Consider the following 14,272-nt stretch of genomic DNA (forward strand, 5'->3'; position numbering starts at 1 on the left):
TAAATTAAGTGATGGTTTTCGTGAAAGTCAAAAGTTTTAATGGATTAAAATGACTAAAAGAAAGAATAAAATAAAATCCAACATAATGGATATAATAAAATGTTACAAAACTCTTTGTATATGGAAAACAAAGTCCCTATAAGCTTCTTATCTCGCTTGTATGCCAACAAAAACATCACGGTTATTGTTTTATTACACACAATATGCCTGTTATACAATGGGAATTATTATAACCAATAACACATTAACAGGTCTCCGGGAAACAAAGCCTATACTGTACAGAGTCCAAACATTTAGTATATGATGCTGTATAAACTAACAGTATACTATGCATAGTATTGTTTTGTTTTTATGGTGATGACATTAATGTATGGCCTATATATGTGTGTCAAGTTAAGCACCATATACTCTTACTAGGTATACCATGATCACCAGATTGATTTGTAAACAGTTGTGAACTTTCCAGCGGTCTTCATGTAAGCATATACAGGTCTGGGATCTATTATGGAAAATAATTTTGTAGGGTTACATTTTTGTTATTTGCAGCACCATATATATCTATTTTAATAGACACCATTGTCCCAAAAACTGTTGCTCATAACTTCTGTAGGAAGAAATGGTATCTGATCGACAAAATCAATTGATTGCAGCAAGTATTTACTATATTTATAGTTTTTGTATTTTTCTGGATAATGGAATTCCAAAGAAGTTTCATACCTGTACTATTTCTGCATGGAAATGTCAGCAACATCTGTCACGTAATAGTTTATTAGTCTATTAGTTTATAAAGTCCAAGCTCTACAACATCTCTCCTCTTTTGTTCCCTATTCACAGTCTGGAAATAACGAATGATGGGTACACACTTGCCAATATATCTACTAACAATATATTGAGAGACTATGAACTACGTTGTTCACAGGCAAATCAGGTCAGCCTGCAGCACAGCCGATGCCGATATATGAAAGTTATGTTGATGCATCTGCATGTGTGTTGTAAGGGTGAGCCGCCGAATGCCCCTACACTGGTGGCAGGGACCGCCGACAATGACATCTCTATTGGGCGAGCACAGCTAAATGCCCGCCCAGTTGTGATACCTGGCCAATGCATATTGGGCGGCCAGTGTGTATCCAGCTTTATAGTTGCTGACATTTTGAGGATTGGGACGCTCTTAAATAATACACAGAGAACTATAAGCTATATTGCAATTAATGTAATCACAAATGATGTACTTTTGTAACGTTTAAACCAACTTGTGGTCAGGTGGCTGATATGATGACATAAACTACCCATTATTTAACAGTAAAATAGCTTAAAGAAAAAAGCTACAAAAATATAATCTGTTAAAAAGTAGAGTAAAACAATACATTGCATTTTCCAAAGTATTAGAGGATTTTTGGTATGTCTGATCAGGTGCATGCGACAATATCACAGCCTATATTCAGCCATATTATAATGTTGGTGGCCCAAATTAAGGCAGAAAAATAATTAAAACACATGGTTTCTTTATTGGATCTCTTGTAAGATGTGATCAGAAGATAACTACTGGTCTACATGGGCAATCATCTTCCAACAGTACTAACATATCCAAGACAAACCAAAGCATGGAACTCCTATTTGGCAAACTAAGGTCTGATTCTAAGTCCAAAAGCTGCCACGTTTAGTGATTTTTTGCACATTTTTGCATACAGATTATGCATCGCAGGCTGTATACACATCTTTGCGAACTTACGAGTGATCCAGAGTCGTTCCCATTGCAGCCGTTTCTCTGTGGTTATTGAATGGGTGTTTCTGGGTGATATATTGACGGCAATAATGCAAATACATGCAATACAACAGTTTCAATGGTGTGTCATGGGCATGTAGCCAGGTACTACCTATTCTTAAATTATGCATATGAATTGGAGACACCAAATTTAGCCACATCCCCTGCACCTGGGGAAGTGCGATCGCTCAGGTACAAACGACTCAGAAAACAGGTGTATAGTAGCATTACGTTTGCAGTGGTTCTAAATCTTCTCACACTTTCACAAAGATGACGGTGGGGTAAATGTAATAGCCTGCGAGTTGCAGGCAGCAGCAAGATTTTGGCGATTTAGCTGCTAGATTTAAAGCAAAAATTTAAAAAGTCAAAACCACCCATGGCAGCTCACATGCAATAAGAGCCACTTTAAAAGCACTGATGTTTAAATGTTTCAACTCTTGTTTCTAACAACACTTTCTAACAGAAATCAATTTAAGAGAAACTATCAAGGAAGAAACTTACAGCTTTGTTTTTAGAAGTATAGCCATGGCCAAAGGTTTTGAGAATGAAACAAGTATTGGTTCTCACAAAGTTTGCTGCTTCAGTGTTTTTAGTCCTTTTTGTCAGATGTTACTATGGTATACTAAAGTAAAGTTACAAGCAATTCATAAGGGTCAAAGGCTTTTATTGACCACTACATTAAGTTTATGCAGAGAGTCAATATTTGCAGTGTTGTCCCTTCTTTTTCAAGACTTCTACAAATCGCCCTGGCATGCTGTCAATCAACTTCTGGGCCACTTACTGACTGATGGCCGCCCATTCTTGCCTAATCAATGTTTGGAGTTTGTCAGATTTTGTGGGTTTTTGTTTGTCCATCCGCCTCTTTAGGATTGACCATCTGGGAGGATCTGGGAGAGGGAGGTCCAATGGGGAGGGGCCTGTTGCTGATTATCGTTTGATTGTGACCCTGCCCCTTTGATTATATGATTCATAGCATTTTATATCACCTCGCACTCGCTCATAGAAACATAGAATTTGACGGCAGATAAGAACCACTTGGCCCATCTAGTCTACCCCATTTTTAAACATATTGTTACCTCAACCCTTCTTGATCCTTACTTCTTCTGAAGGATATCCTTATGTCTATCCCATGCATGTTTAAATTGCTCTACTGTCTTAGCCTCTACCACCTCTAATGGGAGGCTATTCCACTTTTCCTCTACCCTTTCTGTGAAGTAATTTTTTCCCTGAACCTTTTTTCCCTGAACCTACCACCCTAAAGTTTCAGAACATGTCCATTCTTTGAAGAATGTCTGCTTCCTTTACCTTGTTAAAACCCTTTATAGATTTGAATGTTTCTATCATGTCCCCCCTATCCCTTCTCTGCTCCAAACTATACATATTAAGATCTTTTAGTTTTTCCTGGTATGTTTTGTGGTGTAGACCTTGCAACATTTTAGTTGCCCTTCTTTGTACAGTCTCTAACGTATTAATAGCCTTCTGGAGATATGGCCTCCAGAACTGAACACAGTATTCGAGATGAGGACGTACCAATGACCTATACAGTGGTATTATCAGTTCTTTCTTTCTGCTACTGATTTCTCTCCCTATGCAACCAAGCATCTGACTTGCCATCTTCATTACTTTGTTACAATGTTTGCTTGCCTTTAAGTCACCTGAAATAGTGACTCCTAGATCCCTTTCCTCTTAAGATGCGTACGCACTAGACGATATGCTCCCTGAGCGATATCGTGTAGTGTGTCCCCGGCAGGCTGTGCTCAATGTCGTTCATGACATTGAGCACAGCCGCTGAACGATATCATTAACGATATCGTTCAGCGCCGGGCTCTCTCCCCCATTCCCCAACATGCAGCAACCTGACGAGGTCGTCAGATTGTGCTGCATGTTCAGGCGATGGACAATGTCGGAAACGACCAGCGGGAGTGCGCATCGCTGGTCGTTTCCGACATAAAAGTGCACAAATTGTGCACGATTACTGAGCGATTGCACGATTACGATGTCATAATCGTGCAGTTGCTCAGTAATATCGCCCAGTGTGTACCCACCATTAAGTAGTTTCCAGTATAGTGCCTTTAATACTATATTTAGCCTTTGGATTTTTGAGACCCAAGTACATAATCTTGCATTTTTTGGCATTAAACTGTAGTTGCCACGTTCTTGACCATTCCTCTAGTCTACCTAGATCAAGGGTGGGGAACCTTTTTTCTGCCGAGGGCCATTTCGATATACATCACGTTATTCGTGGGCCTGGCACAGGCCACGCCCCCTCCATGTGACATCAAACGGGATGGGGCCACAATCACAGGTGATTACAGCAATGCCTAGAGCATCCTAAGGATGCTCCTGGGAGCTGTAAGGGAAGCGGTGTGACTGTCAGAAGTGTCCTAAGGACGCTTTAGGCAGCACTGCTACATAGATTCTGGCTACAGGGTGCCATTCTAGGCACCCTGCTAGCCAGATGAGGTTAGAAGAAAAAAGCTCAGAGGGCCAGACCAAATGATTCCGCGGGCCTTATATGGCCCCCGGGCCTGAGGTTCCTCATCCCTGACCTAGATCATCAATCATTTGTTTTACCCCTCCTGGTGTGTCTACCCTGTTGCATATCTTTGGGTCATCTGCAAAAAGGCACAGTTTCCCTTCAATATCATTTGCAATGTCACAAATAAAGATATTAAAGAGCACTGGTCCAAGCACAGATCCCTGAGGTACTCCACTGGTAACATTTCCCTCTTGAGACTGCACTCCGTTTACTACGACTCTCTTGTTTCCTATCCTGCAGCCATGAATCTATCCATTCAACTATCTTTGTATCTAATCCCATGCTTTCCAGTTTATGCAACAGTCTGCGATGTGGAACAGTATCAAAACCCTTACTAAAGTCTAGATAAGCTATATCTATGGCCCCCCTTTATCTATTTCTTTAGTCACAGAGTCAACAAAGCCCAGTAAATCCATGCTGTTTGGGATCCTGCAAATTGCTGTATTTGAGATAATCTATGACTCTTTCTTTTAAGAGTGTTTCCATCAATTTCCCATCTACTGATGTAAGGCTCACTGGTCGGTAATGGTGGATACAATGCAAGAGGCTTGGCCATGCTCCTGGGATCCAGGAGATCTCCCACAAAATGGAGCAGAAAAGTATTGGGATGGTCTTTGATGTAATATTTTTATTGTTTCCATTCTGCATATTTTCATTTAGTACATGAAAGAGACGTGCTCCTGGAAATGCGCTTGGTAGAGGAACAGTTGTGACTTCTTGTAGGTTAGTAAAAGGTAACAAGCCATTAATACATTGTGAGAAAGGTATCTGAAGCTTCACTATGAACTCCACAATAAGATGCAGCTATCCCTTAACGTTTATACATCATTTTGTGAATAGTGTGCCTTGAACTATACCTCAAATTTTTTTGGTAATTTCTTGTACAGGAGATACCTGTTTATGCCACATATTTGTAATAAAAATACATCTATAGATGAATATACGTAGCATGATTTCATGTGTCACGTGCTGGAAGCATTTACATGAAGTTAAATATACCTTATACATAATCTGGGAATGTTACCTAATCCCATTTCACAATTACATTGCTTGTATTAAATTAAATTCAATTTAAAAAAAAAAAATTTTATTTTTTTATTACAGCCTATAAAAGAGAAAAATAATAAGTAACTGGAAGACATTCTTTCTGGTCTTCAGAATGGTAATAACTATAAAAAGCATACTGGCAAATGGGCTTTTTCCCAGAGCTTGATCATTGTGATCACAGCCAAGTAACATTGCATTACTTCTCTGTACACCACAGAGGAAAACTGTGCATACTAACCATGACATAACTTATGTGAATCACTCCCTGATAAACAGTACATGGAACACTTAATAGAATTATAAAACTATAATTAGTGGTCATGCCAGATGACTTAGTTTCTGCTGATGAAAGGACAGGATGATTCCCAGTTTATTGGTATTAGTTCATAAAATGACCCTGTACCTTTCCAGTCATAAAGTCACCCCTTGAAAAAAAAGTAAACACAGTTAAATCAAAATGTAAGTACAGTCACCTTGTATTTCTGTGTAGTATAAAATCTGAACCTTAACAACAAGTGTGTCTTGGCATGCTCTTAAGAGGGGGTTTCCTGTTGCCTAGAACACCCCTCACCCCACACACGCACAATACCACTATAATTAATAATCACAGACCCCACACTAGCACTACCTGGGGGAGCATCAGCACATTCCTTTTAATGTAGTAAACTGTTTCCTGGTCAATACATTCAGCAATGGCTACAGAAGTGCACATACCCAAAAACCACCTGCTGTATAAATCAGGAATCTTGAGCATGCTGCCTGGAACTGAAAGCAGAATTGGAGAGGGAACAGTAGAGGAAAACTTGCAATGTTCGGAGTACCATATAATGCACATATGTGAGAAATTAAACGTTGCTGTGATGTTCGGTGGCACATCATACTAAATTTATTTAAATCAGCCCCAAAGAATAATACTAATTCATTGTCACCATCTAGAGATGTTGATAACATAACTGGTGTTATAAAAGTACACCCGTTAGACTTGTCAATTAGGCTATTTGGAAACCCCCATCTGGAAAAACTGCATTTACTCTGGTGCCATCATTTAAATAAGTATACAGACATCATAATACACTGATTATGTGCTATACTATATGAAGGACATATTATGGACTACTAATAAGAATACCATTCAGGGAACATTCAGTGCCTGTGGCCAGTCCCAATGTATGAGGCCATACTAATCATGCTATTTACCTTGATAAATATGTGTGTATAAAAGGTGGCCCTTAACCCACTGAGGGTTATTGAATTATGGGAAGTAAAGGGAAAAAAAAACCTGCATTACAAAAAAAATAAAAGCTAAACACAAATGGCAGAGGTACAGTATGATGGGATTTTGTAGCTTCGATAAACGATTTGGTAAAATCTTTGATCTTTCAGTTGGTGAAGGCGAGAAATACAGCAGTTTCTGCCTGCGTGTAGTACTGACCTCTTGAGAAAATGTGAAAATCTACTTTTGTGATAAAGTCAAAAGGTGCTCTTTGTATGTTACATAGAAGTAGAAGAGTCCACTAATGCAACAACATATTCTGCTAACATGTGGTTACAGCTACTGTTTAGCTCCTATCTTAGGCTACAATGCAATATTAGTAGTGCAGCAATATAGCAGATAGTTATATCATCCGGGATAGCCAGCTGCATTAATGTGACTATAAATGACAGACAACCTAATAGCCAAAAGATATAGTGATATACTACCTTGTACTTTTCCCGAACAGAAGGTTAACAGCCCTGTGTTACTTTCTCTTATAGCTTTTTCTTTCCATCTCTAATAGGTTTCAGGCTCAGTGCAATGTCAAGGCTCATTTTCAAGAATGAGGACATATTTTATGCTGCTGACAGGCTACTTAGCTCCTGAATACCTTAATGAATACCTTAAAATGAACAGCATTTTCTTACACATTTACTTTCAGGTGGCCAAATATTGATTACTTAGTAAATATTATACATTGGTAAACATGATTGATGCAATTAATCATTTACAAATTTTAAATAATTATTTTAAGTGGTTGCCTACATTAACGATCTGAGGTTTGCGTCATCTCCAGGAGGAGTGTGAAAAGGGGGTTGTGGGGTAGAGGGGGTTGTGTTAAAATGATTATTTAAATTGAATAATAGAGAGATTCTGAACTGGCTTAAATAACTTATGTAAATGTCAGAACAGGTAGTTTACTCAGAGAATCCTTTTTAATGTGATTACCAGATGCTGCCATTTTTGTTAAGGATTGTGTCACATGTCAAAATAAGACCCCCGATGTAAGGAGTCGGACAGGGGCGGAAGGTTCCCAAAGGATCCCTCTTCGCAACCCAGGACTCCTTCCCATAGGGAAGGAACAGGCTGCGAGCCCGGAGCGGGAGCACTCGCATCTGAAGATGGCGAATGCTCTCGCACTCAAGCTCTGAAAATATTGCACTTTCGGAGCTTGATTAATTCTGTCCCCATACTAGTGTATGAGGACAGCGGGCCATTCCGCACAAGGAAGGTAAGCAGGAGATATCTGTGATATCTCCTGCTTTGCCTACTTGATGATGGCTCGATAACTAAATTTCTACAATTGCAGGTGAATATTTGCATTTTCACCTGCTTTTGTAGAAATTAAGTGATGATGAATAGACCCATATAAGACAAAATACTGTAATTTTTTGTCATGAAAGGCTTCACATAATGCAATTAAAAACAAATCACAAGTACCCTGATCAAATGCATGTGCTTGTTCACATATACTAGTGCTATTCATAAGAGACTGGCACTCCAAGTAGCTTACTAAGACGCTGACATGAATGAACAGGATGATGGTTAGATACTGTAATTGCAAATAAATGAAAACGAAAACATCCAATCTTTAATGCCAACATTATACAATTTTCTTCTTAGCGGCTATTCTGGTAAAACAAATAAACCTGGTAGCTCTAGGCACCGCTTTTCATTTAATGACAAGCGCCTCATTGTACAGTGGAATATCTCACACTAATGCTGGGCATATACTATACAATTATCTGTCACATATCTGCCCAATCTGGCTGGTTGGAATGAAAACCTGGTAATGGATGGGAGCAAATGACAGTCGTCCATTTGCTCACAAACACTGGAAAACAGACAAAAATGGTCATTCAGACAAATTGGTTAAAACACACAAATTTAACCAATTTGAACAATTGTTTTTTGTCCGGTTTCAATTGTTTAAACCCATATGATTGACTGTCATTTGCTCCCATACATTACCATGTTTTCATTCCAACCAGCCAGATTGGACAGATATCTGACAGATAATTATATAGTGTATGCCCAGCATTAGATCCTCTAATGCTGACAAATAAAAGATCTTATTACTATAGTCCTCTGACCTCCAAGTGACCATGTACATGAAAATAAACTACACTACAGGAAAAGCCAAAACAAAATAAAGTTGTAAAAATTAAGATACCTAATCCCAATGCTGGGAGACTGCATTTTAATATTCATTGGTGCAGCATCTTGGTAAGTACAGTCATGTATTCTCCCTATGAAGCAGGAATCTTATCTTTATTGGGTTAATTGCTCTGTCAATAACAGCTAATAGAATATTTAGATTGCAAGTGTTGTTTGCATAACTGCTTGCAAACTAGCATTAGGCTCCCCACACCAGGATCTGATGTCAAAACACATTATAGTGCCTGACCTCTGCTGTATATTCTATCCAGTCTGGCATATACTTAGCAGGAACTAAACTACTAAAGCAATCAAAATAAAACTTTCCCACATTTATAAAAACACCTCTTTCTTGTATGCAACTTTCTGTCGTGATGCTAGCAGATGACTAAAAGTGGTCGTTAAGAGAAATGTCATTACAAACTGCCCGGTTACATTCTAAATACAATTACAGGTTGAGTCCCTCATATCCAAAATGCTTGGGACCAGGGGTATTTTGGATAACGGAATATTCTGTATTTTGGAATATTTGCATTTCATAATGAAATATCTTGGGAATGGGGCCCAAATATACACACAGAATGCATGTATGTGTTATATACACCTTATACACATTGCATGCAGGTAATTTTATACAATATTTTCAATAATTTTGTGGCTCAAGCAAAGTTTGTATACAGAAATTACATTCATTTATGTTTCATATACACCTTATACACAGCCTGAAGGTAATTTTATACAATATTTTTAATAATTTGTGCCTTAGACAAAGTTTGAGTCCTTTGAACCATCAAAAATCAAAGGTTTCATTATCTCAGTCACGCCAAAATTATTCCGTATTTCGTAATATTCCGATATGGGAGACTCAACCTGTATATACAGCACATATTTACAATTTATCTAAATTATGTTTCCTTTAATGCAACCTATAAAGTAAAATTTAAGGCGGCTTGTTAGCTACGTATTCCTGAGTTGTTTATAAGAAAACACTGAATTGTTATGTAAAACACATAAACAACGTAAAAAGTCTAAATATTTCTGCTTGAGAAATGATAAAATAATTCTGCATGCAGACACTGGTAATTATGAAAGTCTGACTTGTAAAAAAACAAGCATCTCTGACAGGCTATGTGCACAATTCTCAGCAACAGCAGATAGGAAATGCTAACTATGCAAAAAGCATGGCTCCAATACCAATATTGAATGTAAGGTACACATATGTACAGGCATAGGAGGCATTCATTTTAACAGTTTAATGTGGTTGAAAGTAGTTCAATGGAATGGAAATGATCAAAGGCAGATATTTATTAACAGTTCCATATATAGCGCAGCATATTTCCGTTCAGGGCCAGATTAACAATGGGGCGGATGGAGCTACAGCTCCAGGCCTCCACATAAATATAGGCCCATCATCATGACAGCATAATGTTGACTGGCCTTCTGCTGTCCACAAGGTCAGCCATAAATCATAAGTAGTAAAATTGTTGCCTCACAAAATTAAGCTTTTTTTTTTCTATTACATATTTAGGGGGACATTGGGGTTGACAGTATAGGGGGTGTATATGCCCACATGGCACTGGCCACACTTACACAGGAATGGCCACTCTTCCTCGGCTTCTCATAATAGGCCCTTGATAATTTTCAGCTCCAGGCCCATGTGGCCCTCAATCCGGCCCGGTTTCCGTTGCACCTCACAATTTGATACATTAATAGCACAAACTTGGTAATAACAGACAGACATAGCAGGTAGGAAGGCAAGCTTACAATCTATAGATATGTGTGTGTGTGTTTATGTTCTAAGACCTGTCATTTGTTACCAGTGAATCAAGCAGACAAAGCACCTGAATAGGCACACTTAACCAACATAAGTGGTTAAACGTTTACTACAAATAACTAAATAAAGCAGCTTAAACTAATTAAAATACGTGAAGACTGCTATTTCAGCTTTTAGGGTTTATAACTTTCAAATGCTGGTCCATGCACTGATATTTCATTAACCATATTATGCAGATCTGAAACTATATGAAATCTTTAACTGCAAAGTGCCACCCTCTACACCAGGAGTCCCCAAACTGGGGAGCCTGCACCCCAAGGAGGTGCGAGATGGCATTTCAGGGGCTGTGACAATGCTTGGCTGGCTGGCTGGCGCTGGCCATGAGTAGCCTGCAAGTTCTGCTGGCCGAAGCCATCCAGCCTGCGAGCCAAGACAAGGCCTCCAGTTACATCACTGCTGCCAGCGGCACTGTGTTTCAGTATGCATTTAAACGAGGTAAGGTGCTTTGTCCAACTCTATTGTAATGCAATCCGTGTCTTGCAGTGTGTTGCCATTTAGTTAGTGTTTTAAATTGTGCATCAAATGTTATGTCATCATTTAAATGTTCGTTATTGTTTTGCTAACAATGTTTGAACATAAAATTTGTCCGAATGGGCTTTATGATTAAGCCACTTAGCTTGTATTTTTCTCTTTCTGTTTCGCAGATTTCACGCCTTCATCATGTCAAAGAGAAGGAGATGGAATGATTAATATGTGCTCTTCGGGTTCAGTGCACAACCAGAAATGATGGCGTGCAAAAACCAATTTTTTGTAGCGTTGTGATTTCCAACTCAAATCTTAAGCCCTCAAAGCTCAGGAGCACTTCAACAACAAGCATGGCGGAGCAGATGATGAAAGACAATCTTGGATCATTGAAAATTAAAAGGGCTCATTTTGATTCTCAAGGAACTCCCACAAAGATGGATTTGTTGTTTCTGTAGAAAAAAACACTACTTCTTGCTTCATACCAAGTCGCATATAAAGTGGACAAATGAAAGAAGCCCAAAATAATTGCAGAAGACCTAAATCAAGCCATGTGGACTGCAAATATAAATTATCCTGACCAAAGAAGCTAGAAAAGCATTTTAACTAGTGCCCCTATCAAATCATGCCATTCACAACCGCATCTGTGATTTACTGTATGGGAAGATATTTTGGACGAAGTCATCTCAGATAGCATTAGTCCACTGAAGATCTCCATACAGTTGCATGAGTCAACTGATAACTCCAGTTGTAGTCGGCTCATCACATTAGTGATGATTTAGAGATCAAAGTCATTGGTTCTGTGGGCACTGACGGGGCACCTGCAATGCTTGGAAATAAATCTAGTATTTGTTCACTGAAAAGATAGATTCCGGACGTACAAGTTACACATTGTTTTATTCAATGGCATGCTATGGCAGCAAAACCATTGCCTCCAAATTGGAGTTCTTGATACTTGTTTGAAGATCATCAACTGGATCAGGAGGCATGCTTTGTATTATTGCATCTTAAACTAATTTTGTGAAGATCTTGGAAGTGAGCATTTTGATTTACTTTTCCACTCAGAAGTCCGTTGGCTGTGAAGAAGAAAAGCTTTAACATGCTTATTTGAACTGCATGAAGAAATCAAAGTATTTCTGTGAGAGCGTGAATGTGATCTGGTTGAGGCATCGGAATCACAAAAATTTGACCAAATGCTGGCGTACTTGGCTGACACATTCTCCCATTTGAATGACCTGAATGTCTCTCTTCAAGGACAAGAGATGAACATATTGAAGGCTTGTGAAAGGTTGAACACCTTTGAAGAAAAGTTACTTCTTTGGCGTTGAAGGGTGGAAAGAGAATCTATCAAATTTCCTTTCACTTGAAGAGGTGGTTAGTGAAGTACTGTAATTGTGTCTCATTTGGAAAGAATCCTTTGATGGCTATTTTGCTGCTGGAGACTTGGCGATTTTAGAAGATTGGATCATGGATCCATATTCCTACAATTTGGAGAAAATGTCAGATGAAGAGTTGAAGGAAGATCTTATTGATTTGTGGATAAATTGCGCTCTTGAAATGCAATTTGAAAGCAAAACTTTGGAGGAGTTCTGATGTTCATCACTAGATACGTTTCTAAGACCTGGTGGAAAAGCACTCTGTGTCCTCAATCAGGATTCAGTTCTCTTGTCAATCAAGACAAAATCCAGGAATAGACTGACTCCAGAGGCAGATCTGCAGCTCTTAATCAGCAAGAAAGTTCTGCGTTTTGACAATCATGAACAAGCAGGAACAAAAAAGTAATTTAATTTAATGTTCACAATTGTGATTGATTTTCACTGTTTACCATTTTTGGTCATTGCTCACTTTGTATGTTTGAATTTTTATGCACTGAATTAAAAGTAAAATTTTTGATTTTGAATTCAATTTTGGATTAAAATTGATGGCAATTGCTCATGCTCAAAGTATATATAGATCTTATGCATTAAATTAAAACATTATTTCTTGATTTTGAGTTTAAAATGTTAACCCGCCATACTGCATTTAGTTCAGTTGGTGATTCAAAACTTAAGACATTTAACTTCATCTTCAAAAGTGTAGGTGGTGCGAGCATTAATCGAACATTTCCTAGGGGTGTGGGACATAAAATAGTTTGGGAAACCCTGCTCTACAGGTACTCCAAAACTGAAAGGAGAGTCACACTTGTCATTCAGTCAAGAGACTGAATAGAAAGTCCACTAATCACTGCCCACCATAAAAGTCAAGTTGAACATTAAGGAGGTCTGTGCCCGCGAGGACTGTGATATCACACACTAAAGCCAAACCAAACAAATAATCACAAAAATCCATATTAAATGATAAAAAAATTAGTCACTACTATAGACAACAGCTGCACCAATCCAGTGCTTAAAGTCAGCTACTATTCTTATATATGCTTTGCGGGGGTGGGGTGGAGGTGGTGGTAGCTGGTTGGAAAGATCAAAGGCAAAGAGTTCACTGTACAAAAATGTTGCTTACAAAGTTTGATTTATACAAATGGAAAAAAGTTATAAATGTAGGGTGTAATTGATCTTGCTCAATAATTAGAACATTGGCACTGTACCACAAGTCAAGTAAAAATCCTTTTTTCAGGAAATAAATTTGGACATTATTATTATATTACTTTAAAAAAATACCACTTTTCATGGTGTCAGAAGTTTGGCTGTGATGGCACAAGGTCTCTGGCGCCTAGAACCGCTAGACGTTTGGCGCAAGTTCAATAAGCAATGGCGTGTATACTGCTGTACAGGACTCGCAGGGGGAAATTGTTTTGTGGGCGGCGATAATTAATGGGCGACCAGTGTTGCAACTCAGTTTTTATGGGCACCCTTTAATTATCGTGGTCATCACGCCTTGTAAAGCGGCTAAACCCGTCTAAAATGCTGTTTGGGCAGCTTAACCATGTGTTTATCGCACATTTTTACTCGCACCCTCCTGAGGGTGTAAGCAGGAATTCCAGCGCCAGCAGCTATTGCGCCCAAGCGGAGCAACAATTGAATTGCTCGGTCGGGTGCTCCAAAGGAAAAGAATTTCCAGGCCTAATCCAAAATTCCAGATCGGTTACTTAATCTCCCATTTTTCAGTTTGTCTTTGTTTGTGTTGCACACTGTCCCTGCATCCAATACCTATGACACTGTCTTGCACCCAGACACCTGTTTGTTATTTCTTTATGTTTGAAATTGAGAATGTATATGTATG

The 14,272-nt window shown here is 38.7% G+C and overlaps 1 protein-coding gene across 7 annotated transcripts in view; it reads right to left on the minus strand.

Moving 5' to 3' along the window:
* The window catches only part of ENOX1 (ecto-NOX disulfide-thiol exchanger 1), a 540,470-nt gene that overhangs the window by 259,944 nt on the left and 266,254 nt on the right, over positions 1–14,272 (minus strand). The window lies entirely within an intron of this gene.

This window comes from Taudactylus pleione, unplaced genomic scaffold (genome assembly GCF_031769625.1).
Source record: "Taudactylus pleione unplaced genomic scaffold, aTauple2 ptg000005l, whole genome shotgun sequence".
NCBI classification, from domain to species: domain Eukaryota; kingdom Metazoa; phylum Chordata; class Amphibia; order Anura; family Myobatrachidae; genus Taudactylus; species Taudactylus pleione.